This window comes from Camellia sinensis, chromosome 1 (assembly GCF_055761805.1).
Source record: "Camellia sinensis isolate YWXY chromosome 1, ASM5576180v1, whole genome shotgun sequence".
Lineage (NCBI taxonomy): Eukaryota > Viridiplantae > Streptophyta > Magnoliopsida > Ericales > Theaceae > Camellia > Camellia sinensis.
Genome location: NC_138961.1, coordinates 213,189,300 through 213,204,232, shown reverse-complemented (window position 1 = coordinate 213,204,232; position 14,933 = coordinate 213,189,300).

The following is a 14,933-nucleotide window of genomic DNA, read 5'->3' as shown; positions in this document are numbered from 1 at the left end:
CATTGGCTTTATATCTGGTGCAACTATAATGCGATATAGACATTGAATGCTGGCTTCCTGCTTATCATTAGTCCCTGTCGACTTCTAATTCTGACATGTGTATTTTTTTGTCTTGGGTAATACAGTATCTGATGGATTTCCATCTCTAATTTCTTCTAATATTTGTGGTTTTGAGTAATACTGCACCAACTGTTTGTCCGTCATTTGGACCTCAATTTCCCCCCCCCCCCAACATCTCTCTGAAATAGCATGTATTTTAGGTCCTAACTGTATTGTTTCTAAGATTTGATGTATTGTGTATAATTCATGTAGTTTTTAGGTGGTACTTTTATTTAATGTGATTAATTTGCTTTGTATTTCTAGATCTTGTCTTGAGTGGGGTAAATTGTGTTTTGGCAATTACAATTATTCTGTTTACTTACCTTTGGCCAGCTTGCAAGGGTTAAACAGAAATTGTATAGTAGATCGTATTAGTTGAAAAATCTAGAAATCCCCTAGATGTTGATTTGTGATTATGTATCAATTTTAAGCAGTATATAACAATCCCAATCAAACAATCAAGACAAAACGACACAACGATTTTACGTGGAAAAACCACAATTGGACACCTCCAATTGTGATAAAAAAAACCACGAGCAACAGCCACAAAACAATCCACTAAGAAGATATAAAGGAATTACACAGGTATACTCTCAATTACCTAGCGAATCCACACCCGAATTGAACCAACCTCTATGTGCCTCTTCCAACCTCGTCTTCACCTCGGAATTGTCTTGACAATGAGCCAATCCAGAATCCACCAAAGCTTCAGGCTCGAATTCTTCAAAATCCACCAAAGAACAACTCTCTCTTTTGTGTAGAACAAACAAATAATCCTTTGATGTATACTCTTTAAACCATGAGTTGAATACTCATTCAAAACATCAAAGCAAACTAGCAAAATATCCCGAGATATACACCTTAGAACCCAAAAAGAAGATCTGGAGAAGTTTTTCATGTTTTGGGAGAAACCCAACTATTTATAGAAATCCAAAGTAATCCTAGTTTTGGAAGAAAATCAATTCCTTATAGAAATTCGATCCAAAGTAATCCTGGTTTTGGAAGAAAACCAATTCCTTATAGAAATCTGAATTTTGAAGCTCGCGCGGTCTGCTCAAGCGTGGGAGTTCCCACTCGAGCGGAGGATTCAAAATTATGTGATTCATGAAGGCTTTATGCTCGAGCAGAAGTTTCCACGCTCGAGCACCGAATCACAACATCCAGTACTTTTCCTAGGCGAAGCAGAGATGCTGTGAGCTTGCAATCCTCGCTATGCATATTGGAATTGATGAGAATATCCATTACTTGTTAATATATGTGTGCTTTCTGTGGTCATTACTCATTTTGGAGTGTGTGTTTTTTTATTAGTATGTCTCATTCTGTACACACTCTTGGATTAGCAAATTTTAGAGTATTTCGCCTTAGTGATTATTTTTTTTATGGATTTCTGGCATTGTATCTTTTGCTTTTCTAGAGGAATTGACCTATACTAGCATATCATGGGTGATGTTGAGTCTCTTAACCACCTTCCATCTTTTTGCATCTCCACGGCTTTCCCCTCTCTTCTTTGTAGTTCAGCCATGAGGAAAAGGCTACCTCAGAGTCACCAACCAGGCCATCATTATTATATCCATGCTTCTCTGGTTCAGTTTCCATACTCTTGAGCGTGTCAGCCGCCAAGGAGTGTGCAAAAGAAAAAGAAAAAGAAAAAGAAAAGGAAAAAAAAAAAATGTGCAAAAGACAGAAAGAAAAAAAAAAAAAAAAAAAAAAAAAAAAAAAAAAAAAAGAGCAAAGATTCATTAATTGAGGGGGAGCCTCCGCTTTTACTCACCAAATATCCCTTGATTCCTAGTGATTTGACTTTCCTTTGTTGTGCTTAGATTCTATTGCTGGAGGTCCAGCTTTCATATCACTACTAGGATTTGAATCTAGTGTTTGTCAAACTCCAAGAGTCACACACACACTTTTCTCATGAGATCTATGCTTTTCACATAATGCATCACTTTCTTTTATAAGGAATTTTCTAGAGGCTGTGCACATTGTGTTTTCAAGTAATTATGCTTCTTGGATAGTCTTGTGTGTTTTAAGGTAAAAATCTGAGATTTCTTGCTTGCTCCACCATATTATTTTTGTCGTTTTCTTCCTGTGCACTGGTTTTCAGTGTTTATGGTTGATTTTAGTGAGGGGGAGTTTGGTTCATTTTGATATGTTTGGTAGGGGAAATTGGCTATATGTTTTACATGTTGCTATGCACTGTTTTTCTTATTATTTCCTTATTGCATGCTATAGTTGTTTGAGCTTCATTTGTCAATTCGTGACAAAAAGGGGGAGTGGTCTTACAATTGTTTTTACTACAATCCATCCTTCTTTGGTACAGTTGGATTGTCATATGTTTATGGATGGACTTATCTTTTGTTATTTAATCCAGTTCCACATGTTTTTGGTTGGCTTGTGTGTGGTTGTTTTCTTTCAGGATAATTGTTCAAGAGCATGGATTTGAGATTTGGTTGTGAATGTTGGTTCATAGTTGGTGGTGTTGATTTTGTGATTTTGATTGGAAAATTGTTTTAGAATAGTTTGGAAAATTGTTTTAGTACTTTTGTGATTTTGATAGGAAAACCATTATAAAATGGTTTTGTCCGGGATTTGACAAAGGGGGAGATTGTTAGGACTCTTTGTTGTCAAATTCCATGGATCAAAACCGAGGTTGTAATAGGATCTAGTTTTCCAGATTTTCCAATTTTGGTCTCCCCGCTCGAGCGGGGAAAGTGAAGCTTGAGCGGGGATTGCAAGCTCACAGCATCTCTGCTTCGCCTGGAAAAAGTACTGGATCGTGTGATTCAGCGCTCGAGTGTGAAAACTTTCACTGGAGCGTAAAGCCTTCATGAATCACACAATTTTGAATCCTCCGCTTGAGTGGGAACTCCCATGCTCGAGCGGACCGAATGAGCTTCAAAATCCGGATTTCTATAAGGAATTGGTTTTCTTCCAAAACTAGGATTACTTTGGATTTCTATAAATAGTTGGGTTTCTCCCAAAAGTTGAAAAACTTCTCCAGATCTTCTTTTTGGGTTCTAAGGTTTATATCTGGGGATATTTTGTTAGTTTTCTTTGATGTTTTGATTGAGTATTCAACTCATGGTTTAAAGAGTATACATCAAAGGATTATTTGTTTGTTCTACACAAAAGAGAGAGTTGTTCTTCGGTGGATTCTGAAGAATTCGAGCTTGAAGCTTTGGTGGATTCCGGAGTGGCTCATCGTCAAGACAATTCCGAGGTGAAGACGAGGTTGGAAGAGGCACATAGAGGTTGGTTCAATTCGGGCGTGGACTCGCTAGGTAATTGAGAGTATACTTGTGTAATTCCTTTATATCTTCTTAGTGGATTGTTTTGTGGCTGTTGCCCATGGTTTTTTTATCACAATTGGAGGTGTCCAATTGTGGTTTTTCCACATAAAATCGTTGTATCGTTTTGTCTTGATTATTTGATTGGGATTGTTATATACTGCTTGGGTGTACAGGGTGTACCTTCTTTTCCTTTACCTTACCAACTCTAGGAAGTTTGAGAAGTCCATCCTTATGTTGAATTTTTTGTTCTCTCTTTCCTTGAGCTCTTGTATCATGAGATGTGGAAGCACTCTATTTTTGCTCTTTCTTACCACCAAAGCCAATGCCACTCTTGTCAGAACAAATTTGTTGAGACCCAATAATATTGTCCAAAGTCTTTGATCCTCTATTCCAAAGACCAATGGTAGCCATAGCACACTTGAGTTCATCCTCTTTCTTGATCATAAGTTCTTCCAAAGCAACTTGAGATATCTCGAGAGTTTCATTCTTTTCTTCATATGTTGCATAGATTTGCTGTAGCTCATTCCTTTCTATCTCACAAGTCAAGAGTTTTGCACAAAGAGATTATCAATCATTAGCTATCTTGATGGCATCAATCCTAGCCTCGGAAATCTCCTCCTTTAGTTTGACATTCTCACTTTCACATGCTTTGAGTTTCATAGTGAGTTTGTCATTCAATTTAGATAACGTAAGAGATTCTGTATACAACTTTTCATAAGCTTGCTCAAGCTCTTCATCATCACTTCCCGAGGATTCATCATCAGTGGCATTCTCAACCGGGCTCTTCGAAGACTCTGTTCGTCCTTCAGTTTCAGAAGCCGCCATGAAAGCAAGGAATTGTTTATGTCCCTCTTCGCCTTGATCTTCGTTGTCACTTTCATCTTCATCAGATTCTGATTCATCATCCCAAGTGATGGCGAGGGCTTTCTTCTTCTTCAAACGAGTGGGGCATTCTAAAGCAAAGTGGCCAAATCCTTAGCATTCATAGCATTGGACTCTTTCAGAGTTCCCTTGTATCTTTCTTTTCTCCTTCTTGGCTATAGAATTAATTTTGAGTTTATCTTTGCCTTTAGATTTATGAGTATGAGTAGATTCCAAAAGATTAGGATTCTTTTTCAAAAAAGATTTTTTAAATTGTTTAACAAAAGTAGCCGTAATCTTAGAATCTATCTCACAATCCTCATCAGAATCCTTTCCAACTCTATGAGCACTACTAAAAGCAATATCTTTTTGTTTCGTTTTGAAATTCCTATGTGCCTCATAAGTTTGGAGATTTCCAACCAACTGATCCAGCTTGAGGTTGTCAACATCTTGAGCCTCCTCAATAGCCATAACTTTTGGTTGGAACCGATCGGGCAAGGATCAAAATTTTTTCCACAACTTTGGATTCTGGTATTTTTTCACCTAAATTGAAGATGGAATTTACAATGTCACTCAACTTCGCATAAAATTCATCAGAGGTCTCACTATCTTTCATTGAAAGGTTTTTGAAACTAGACGTGAGCCTTTGAAGTTTTGAGCATTTAACAGAATGAGTGCCCTAATGAATAGTTTGTAAGATATCCCAAGCCTCTTTTGTGACTTCACAATTGCAAATTCGACTAAACTTTTCCGGTATGACAGCGCAAAAGAGAGAATTGATAGCTTTACTATTCCAACTACTATTTTGGTAATCAATTGTGTCCCACTTTTCAATTGGTTTGGGAAAGTTACTCCATCAATGGTAATTGTTGGTTCGGTCCACCCATTCATGACAGATTGCCAAACTTTTTCATCTATAGATTTCAAAAACGATCTCATCTGAGCTTTCCAAAAAGAATAATTGGATCTGTCAAGTAGGGGTGGTCGAACCATAGAATCTCCCTCACGAATTAAATCCATTATCACAAATCAAACAAGATCTCGCTCTAAAGTTTTAAAAAACAAACGAGCAACCTGCTCTGATACCAATTGAAAAATCTAGAAATCCACTAGATGTTGATTTGTGATTATGTATCAATTTTAAGCAGTATATAACAATCCCAATCAAACAATCAAGACAAAACGACACAACGATTTTACGTGGAAAAACCACAATTGGACACCTCCAATTATGATTAAAAAAAAACCACGGGCAACAGCCACAAAACAATCCACTAAGAAGATATAAAGGAATTACACAGGCATACTCTCAATTACCTAGCGAATCCATGCCCGAATTGAACCAACCTCTATGTGCCTCTTCCAACCTCGTCTTCACATCGGAATTGTCTTGACGATGAGCCACTCTGGAATCCACCAAAGCTTCAGGCTCGAATTCTTCAGAATCCACCGAAGAACAACTCTCTCTTTTGTGTAGAACAAACAAATAATCCTTTAATGTATACTCTTTAAACCATGAGTTGAATACTCAATCAAAACATCAAAGAAAACTAACAAAATATCCCCAGATATAAACCTTAGAATCCAAAAAGAAGATCTGGAGAAGTTTTTCAACTTTTGGGAGAAACCCAACTATTTATAGAAATCCAAAGTAATCCTAGTTTTGGAAGAAAATCAATTCCTTCTAGAAATCTGATCCAAAGTAATCCTAGTTTTGGAAGAAAACCAATTCCTTATAGAAATTCGGATTTTGAAGCTCGCTCGGTCCGCTCGAGCGTGGGAGTTCCCGCTCGAGCGGAGGATTCAAAATTGTGTGATTCATGAAGGCTTTACGCTCGAGCGGAAGTTTCCACGCTCGAGCGCCGAATCACACCATCCAGTACTTTTTCCAGGCGAAGCAGAGATGCTGTGAGCTTGCAATCCCCGCTCGAGCGTCACTTTCCCCGCTTGAGCGGGGAGACCAAAATTGGAAAATCTAGAAAACTAGATCCTATTACAACCTCGGTTTTGATCCATGGAATTTGACAACAAAGAGTCCTAACATTAGTGAACTTTCAACTGATTGTATTTTCATCCTGATCTGTGACTGATTGCTAAATGTCCCTTTTATCTGGTTAGATTGCCCAGTGAATTATTGTGTAGTAATTCTATCACCACTTTGCCCCAACTTCCATGCATTAGATGTTTTTAGTTGTTTTGGTTCCTAAATATAAATATCTAACCCTAGATTTAGTGGATATTAATGATATTGTTTTCTGAAGGTTGTCCCTCTTGTAGTCTCATAGCAGAGCCGATTTGTGTCTCATCCAGGTTTTCTAATGTGGTTTATCATTTTTGTTAAATTGTTTCCTTTCACCTGATTTTGCTGTGGATCAAGGATTGGATATTTTAAATAGAAACAATCTTCTGATGCATTCTCTGAGATTTGGAGATTCATGTTTTATGTTGATATGGAACTCATGGGTTTTTTTGGCTATTTGTTTAAAAAAATCTCGAACTTGTTTGTATTGATATATATTTTTTGGGTGAAATTGTGTGGAGAGCGTAAGAGGATTTTTCATGGCTCTATGCTTGGATCAATTGGTTTAACCAATCCATACTATAAATCATTTGTTGAAACAAATTGCTAGTCGAAGTCCTGTGGCTATGGTGTATGGTTTGGTGCTCTAGTTAGCTATGATTTACTTTTTTTTGTAATCATAGGTCCATGTTCTGAGTGGATGTCTTGATGTATCTAATGGATTGTGAAGTTCAACGTTTGTGGTGGTGATTTGTACTGGTTGGTTTCTTAGCTTCTGTTATGTTTGTGGATTTCAATGTTTACCTTGTTTTTGTTTGTGCTGCTTTAGGTGGATGATGTTTTTTTAGTGCATGTTTGGGAACTTAGTGTTTTCAATTACTTTTTGGCTTTTTAGTTTTTTTATGAGGTGAAAAAAATTAATGTGTTTGTAATTATTTTTTTAGTTGAATAGCTAGTTGTGAGGGAAAAATTGATTGATTGATGTGTATGATGTGACCTTTTATTGATGGCGTTGAATTTATTACCCGTTGGTTTTTCATCTCTATTTTCTGCTAATATTGACTTGTGGTTGTGAGTATTCCATCTACCTACACCTCCTAGTTTGTTTGTCATTTGGACCTTAGTTTTTATTTATTTCAACATCTCTCTAATCTAGCACGTATGTTAGGTCCTGACTGTGTTGTTCTTGAAATTTGCTATATTTTGCATAATTCATGTAGTTTTAGGTGGTAAGTTTGACGTGTGCTTTTTGTTATTGTGATTATTTATTTTGCTTTGCATTTCTAGATCTTGAGTAGGGAAAATTGCATATTAGCAATTACAATTATTTTGTTTCCTTTTCTTTTTCTATGGGAAATTTTTTAAGTTTATTATGAATCAATGCCTTTGGCCAGTTTGTAGTGCTGAATAGGAATGTAAGGAGATACTATGGTAGATCATATTAATGAACTTCTTCAACTGATTTTGTATTTTCATCATGATTAGTGATTGATTGTTGAATGTCCCTTCTATTTGCTTAGATTGCCCATTGAATTATTGTGTAGTAATTCTATCACCACTTTGCCCCTACTTCCATGCATTAGATGTTTTAGTTGTTTTGGTTCCTAAACGTAATTATCAAACCCTCGATTTAGCGGATTTTAATGATATTGTTGCCTGAAGGTTGGTCCACCTGTAGTCTAATAGTAGAGCTGGCTTGTGTCTCACCTATGTTTTCTAATGTTGTTTTTATCATTTTTGTTAAATTGTTTTTCCCTTTCACCTGATTCTGCTGTGGATCAAGGATTCGGGATTTTAAATAAGAACAATCTTCTGCTGCATTCTCCGTGATTTAGAAATTCATGTTTTATTTTGATATGCAACTCTTAGTTTTTTTGGCTTGCCCTTTAAAAAAATGTAGACCTCTTATTTGTAATTGTTTGTTTGTTTGTTTTGTGAAATTACGTGTTGAGCCTTTGAGGATTTTTCACGGCTCTATGCTTGGATCAATTGGTTTATATTAACCAATGAGATACTATAAATTGTAGTGTGTGGTTTGGTGCTCTAGTTAGCTGCGACTACTTTTTTGTATAATCAAAGGTGGATGTCCTAAGTTTATATCTTGATGCGTCTAATGGATTGTGAAGTCCGGGCTTAAGGTTTATGGTGGTTTGTGTTGGATGATTTCTTAGCTTCTGTTATGTTTGTGCATTTCACTGTTCTCCTTGTTTTTGTTTTTGTTTTTTGAGGAATACTCCTTGTTTTTGTTAGTGTTGCTTTAGGTAGATGTTTTTTAGTGTGTTTGTTTGGCAATTTGGTTTTTTTTAGTTTCTTTTTTGGCTTTTTATCTTTTTTATGAGATGGAAAAAAGGTTAATGTGTTTAGAATGGTTTTTTTTAGTTGAATATATAATTGTGAGGGTAAAAGTGACTGATTGTTGTGATGATTTGATTTTTTTGTTAATGGGGGTTGAATTTGTTGACTTTTTCAGTTTTTTTGTGATTTTTTGACTTTCTTAATGGAACAGCCTCTTGTCAAACAGGCCCCTTAAATATTTTTCTTTAGATTGATGATGTGTTTGTTAGTTTTTTTTTTTTTTGTGGTTAGGTAAACCTTCTTGTTATGTACTTCTGTTGTATTGTTCGCACTAGTGTTTCCTTGTTTATTGAAATGAAATATGATGTTGAGAACTGTCAATAAGAATATGAGTTTCCCTTGCCTCTTCCTCACTCGTGCTCTCTAGATTCTGTGTGTTGTTCCGTAGTGCTGTGATTGCACTCTGGTCCTAAATAGTTTAAATAAATATAATATGGACTGCAAGGATTGGAATTTCCTTGCATCAAGTCCCCTGTTCACTTGAACTTTGATTTCTTTCCATGTCATTGTTTTGTTTGTTGTGAATAATTTTCATGGCTTTCAATTATGGGTATGCAAAAAAACCACCTAATTCCCAAGCCACACCAACATAAATTGACCTAAAACAACCTATGTGATTTGAGAAGGTAAGTGTGTTGGGTAAGGTGGGTTAGATGTGTAGGGCTGAGCAAAAAAATAAAAAAATTACAAATTGCTTTGTTCTAGATCAAATTGTATGGTTTAATTTGATTTTTTTAATATACCGTTTGGTCTTGATTTTTAAAATAGACTAGTTGTACCTAATGATTTGGTTCGCATTTTTATAGGTTGGTTAGTACGTATGATTTGCTCAAGTTGTGACCCTTAATTTTTGCTAGTGTATTATTGTATAATAGTATAACTAGTTGTTAGGTTTTATTTTTTGGCAATCCCGTTTGACAAAACTCCTTTGAGTTGTATTTTTATTCGCATTTTTATTTCAGTGAGGCTATGAGTTGTTAGATGCGAATCCAACCCGAATCAAGCATTTCAGAGGAGAAGTTTGTGATGATAAAGCTTTCAAGATTGCCACTTCGCTGATTATGACGGGGATCGAGCTGCCCGGTCAGCTCGCGGGGGTCCAGGGGGCAGCGCCCCTTGGCGGGTCCAGGGCAGCGCCACGGCAGGGTTGAGGGGCAGCGCCCCCGAAGCAAAATGCAAAAATGCATTCAAAGTTGCCTGTTCGATCATGTTATATTTTTCCAGTTTTTCCAGTTTTGGCCTGTCCGCTCGAGCGGGGCATCGGGCGCTCGAGCGTGGATTGGAAGCTCTCAGCATCTCTGCAGTCGCCTGTAAAAATACTGGAAGGTGTGATTTTACGCTCGAGCGGATTCTCCTACGCTCGAGCGCATCTCAGTTTGTTCGCACGCAGTTTTTGGTCAGTCCGCTCGAGCGGGCTGTGTTGAGCTCGAGCGGAGATCGCGGGACAGATTCTATAAATTCGCGTGTTGGATCAGATTTTAGAAGAACTTCTCCAGATCTTCTTTTTGGTTTCTAGGGTTTATATCTGGGGATACTTTGGGAGTTTTCTTTGATGTTTTTATTGAGTATTCAACTCATGATCTAAAGAGAGTACATCAAAGGTTTGTTTGTTATACACAAAAGAGAGAGTTATTCTTCAGTTGTGGATTCTGAAGAATTCGAGCCTGAAGCTTTGGTGGAATCCGGAGTGGCTCATCAGAAAGACAATTCCGTGGTGAAGATGGGGTTGGAAGAGGCACATAGAGGTTGGTTCAATTAGGCGTTGTGGATTCGCTAGGTAATTGAGAGTATACCTGTGTAATTCCTTTAATTCTTCTTAGTGGATTGTTCTTGTGGCTGTTGCCCGTGGTTTTTTTATCACAGTTGGAGGTGTCCAATTGTGGTTTTTTCCACGTTAAATCGCTGTGTCTCTTTGTCTTGATTGTTTGATTGGGATTGTTATATTCTGCTTAAAATTGATACATAATCACAAATCAACATCTAGGGGATTTCTAGATTTTTCAATAGTTTTAAATAATTGTATAAATAATTATTAGGTTGTGCATACAATTTTATTTTTTTATTGTGATTGATGAACAAAATAAATAATCGTTGTTCCAAATTGAACAGAATTGTGATTTACTAGTTTGGTTTGGTTTGGTTTGGTTTTAAAATTTTCATTGTTTGATTTTGTTCCAAATTTTATGGAATCATAATCGTTGGGTTTTGGGTTTAATTGAACCAATTCAATCCATGTTGGCTCCAATTTAGATGATAAAAATTAGTGGATTGATCAATTAACGGGTTATAATTTGTTAACTCGCCTATGGAATCAACAAGTCTATATATACATTCATATTTAACTCCCTCTTTACAACACAATTTCTCCTTAAGCACAATCCCCATTGATGGGATGACGACCGCTCTTCAATTTATTGAATATTTTTTTCGTAATTTGATTATTGAAATAACTTTGCTCACATTTTGTTCTCAGCTTTAATTTTACAAGATGGGTATTCCAAATGAGTCACGTTTTACTGGTTCAATCTAGTTTGATCATAGGATTTTCATAGTTTGATTTAGTTTAAAATTGGTATAGTTTAAAATTTATGAAATTGTAAATAATAATTTCGGCTTTGGTTATTTAGATGTTAAAAATATGCGTGGTGATTGATTGGCTAGCTAAAATTTGTTAACTCGCTTATAAATTGATCTTGTATGTAAATATAAAATAATCTTGTACTTGGGTATGCAATTTCTCTTTAGCACCATCATCATTAATTATTTGGTGTGAGCACCATCACCATTATTTGTTTTTTTAACCATCACCATTATTTGTTTTTTTAATTTATTTTTTTATTAGCGAAAGTCAATTGTTAGTAGTTAGATTAACACATATGAAAGTTACCTTCCTTACCATTGTAAAGTACGAAGCGTTTGCCTTCTTACTCAACTTTTCATTAGGGATTAAGCTCTTACAAGAGTCATGGTTACTATTAATTTTATTGAATATCTTCTTTTTTTTTAAATTTGATTATTTTGTAAGAGTATTAATTGGTGTCATATGATTTATAATAATAGCTTATGCCTTGGTTTGGTTTTCATGTTGAGACTAAATAAGTGCATAAGGACAAAAAAAAAAGTCACAAAATCACAAAATGACAAAACACTTGATTTAAGGTGCAAAATTACCAAACTAACCCATATACAAACAAAAAGTCAAAAAAGCATCATTTCCAAGTTGAGGGCAATTTTGTCATTCCAATGCAAAAAAGTCAAAAAAGCCAAACAAGAAAACCAAACAAATAAAAAAGTCCTAGAATAAAAAAGTCAAAAAAGCCAAAAAGCCAACATTGCCAAACGATTTGATTATTTTGTTAATTTTTCCTTAGGATTTGGAATAAATAATTCTGTTTGGCAAGATGGTTGGGACTAAATTAGTTTACCAAAAGATAAAATAAAGTTAAAAATTTTAACCATAATCATTTCATTTTTTCTCACAAAATTATAAAAAAAAAATCAAAAGTTCATATCAAACGAAACTTTTTTAGTTAGATTAAAATAATTAAAAAGTCAAAAAGTTGGGCTAAAAAAATTATTCCCAAATGAAAGCTAAGTTGCTGATGCGCTTGCTCATAATCTGGTCAGCTTATTCTTTGCGCTCTCATCATTGGTGCTAATAATTAATTTTTTAAATTTTTAGATTAAAATATGAGATTAAAAAATTAATATGTTTAGAATGTATTTTTAGGTTTTTACGAAAAAAACATTAAAAACATAGAGAGAAAAAGGAATGTACTCTCCAGGGATTTTTGAACATCATAGAAGAGGAGTGTAATTTACCCAATCTAAAATTATGTGGGTAAAAAAACATAGACATCGAGCATTATAGAAATTTTGAGATTATTTGCATTAAAAAATTAGGAATAATTTTATTGAGCGAGCTTATTTATGTAAACAAGAAAATGCATTTTTGCCGACCATTTTTGGCTACCAAAAACAATTTAGTCGCCAAAAGTCACGGAATTGGCTACCAAAAATAATATTACATTTAGTATTACATTTAGTATTTTTTGGGGAGTGTATGTAGGAAGTATGCCTTCTTTGATAGGAATACTACAGCATAATGGCATTGTAACCATAGGAACATTACGTTGGTCATGCTTGGTAAAGTGTTGTTCTTATGGATTTTACTTGATATTTTAATATGATGTTGCAAAATTGAAATTCAAATGGTCATTAGTTTATTAGTTTAATAGAAGCTATGCTAATCTTTTTGGGTGTATCCATCTTTGGAGGCTATTATGAATTTAACTGAAGAATGGACTATAGTTTCCATGGTGATGAGACAGTGGCTGGAAGAAAGCGAGAACAATAGATAACTTTTATTCACCCAAAAAAAGATTTATAACTTGCTTTCCTATATAGTTTGATTTAGAAGAATATTTCCATGTTTAGTTGTAAGGAATTGCATTTGCTGATAACTTTTGAAAGATCTTTTGTGGTGTATTGTATTATATTTTGATTTTCAATTTGGTAAAAGAAATGGAGCTGTATCATTTTCTATGGGTTGATTTACTTGGAAATACTTGTAATTTGTAAAATGTATTTTTTTTTTCTTTAGATAATATTTGTGAAATGATTTTCACACTTTTCTTTTAACCTTTCACAACGGGAGTGTGAGAGGCTAACGGGGGAGAGTGAATATAATTTCTCTAATATTATTATTCAATAGAATTTAGATCCATTGCAATATTCTGAATTTTATCAAGGTCAGTTTTGTGGTAATTGGCATTTGAGGCCACCTTTATTATCTTATTATAACTTGCTCTGGAATTTTCTGTTTCTATTTACAGCATTCATGGGCAATGTGCAGTAACTATGAAATCTCTGCTAAGAGTAACTATAACTTTGAAAAACCTTTCTTGCACCTTGCCAGGAAGCTTGCAGGGTAATGGAATAGCACATTGTTTGTTATTTTATTTTTTGTTTATTTATACTGGTGGAGTTGTGGACTATTAGATAAAGATAAGCAATTAGTTGCAGGGGACTATTAGATAAAGATAAGCAAGAAAACATCACAAATAATTATCTTTATCCTTGCTGGGGAACTCTCCAAAGGAACCTTTTGAATTAATATCATTAGAAAAATGAAAAAATAGTGTGATAAAAAATCCACCAAAGATAGTGTGATAATATCATTAGTTGCATCATGATGTAATGAAAAAATAGTGTGATAATATCATTAGTTGCATCTAGATTAGGTGCATTTAAACATATAAGAAAAATTTGATTAAAATATGAAAAAAAAATCCACCAAAGATTAAAAAAAACGAAAAACAAAATTTTGTAAACAAATTTCAAATTTTATTTTTTGGTGGTGGTGGTGGTGGTGGTGGTTCACATTTCTTAAATTTTTAACTTGTGGGAACATTAGAGTCCAGGAATGAAAATTTATGAATTGCTATTAATGATCAATTTGTGGTGTTTCTTATCCCTTTGGTATTCTTTACAAGCACGAAGCTGAGCATGCTGCAGGCCCCTTCCTGATGATGATGACGATGCATTTGACTAATGCTCATGGCTTTGAGTTTTTGCTATCATTTTTTGTGCTCCTTTAGTTAATATGAGTTCTAAAAAACAAAATTCAACGCTATCGAAGGATTTGTGAATGAGAGGTGAATGTATCGCGGAGAAGAGACCATTTTAGATATTCTTTAGCCATTGTTTGAAGTCTGGTTGTAGTTGTGCTTTGTGGTAGAATTCTTTAGGCTGCCATATGGATGTTTTGAGTCACTTCAAGTGTTTGCTTGAAGATTTTAAATTATGTATGGATTTAAATTATTGACGTTGGATTAGACTTGGACTGTATGGAATTTGTAATATATATAGAATTGGACGTTGAAGATTACTTTTTTGGATGCTTGGAACTGAAATGTGTGCACGTTGTTGAATGCTTTAATGGTGGATAACATATTTTAGTGTTGATGGATTATATTGTTTTATACAGGGTACAGGTTGTAATATAAATGAATACAGGTTGTTTACAAATTTTTTTTTTTTTTAAAAAAAACAAAAAATTATTTGGCAACCAAATGTTTTGGTAGCCAAATAGGTAATCAAAAGTTTTGGCTACTAATAATTTAGTAGCAAAAACATAACCCAAAACGTTTTTGCCACTAAATAATTAGTAGCTAAAAGATTTGAGAATGAGATAAAGAAACTATTGGCGACTAATACTTTAGTGGCGGAAACATACCTTTTGCCGACTAAACTAAGATTAGTAGCCAAATGTGTACTTTCGGCAACCAATTATTTAGTAGCTAAAAGTG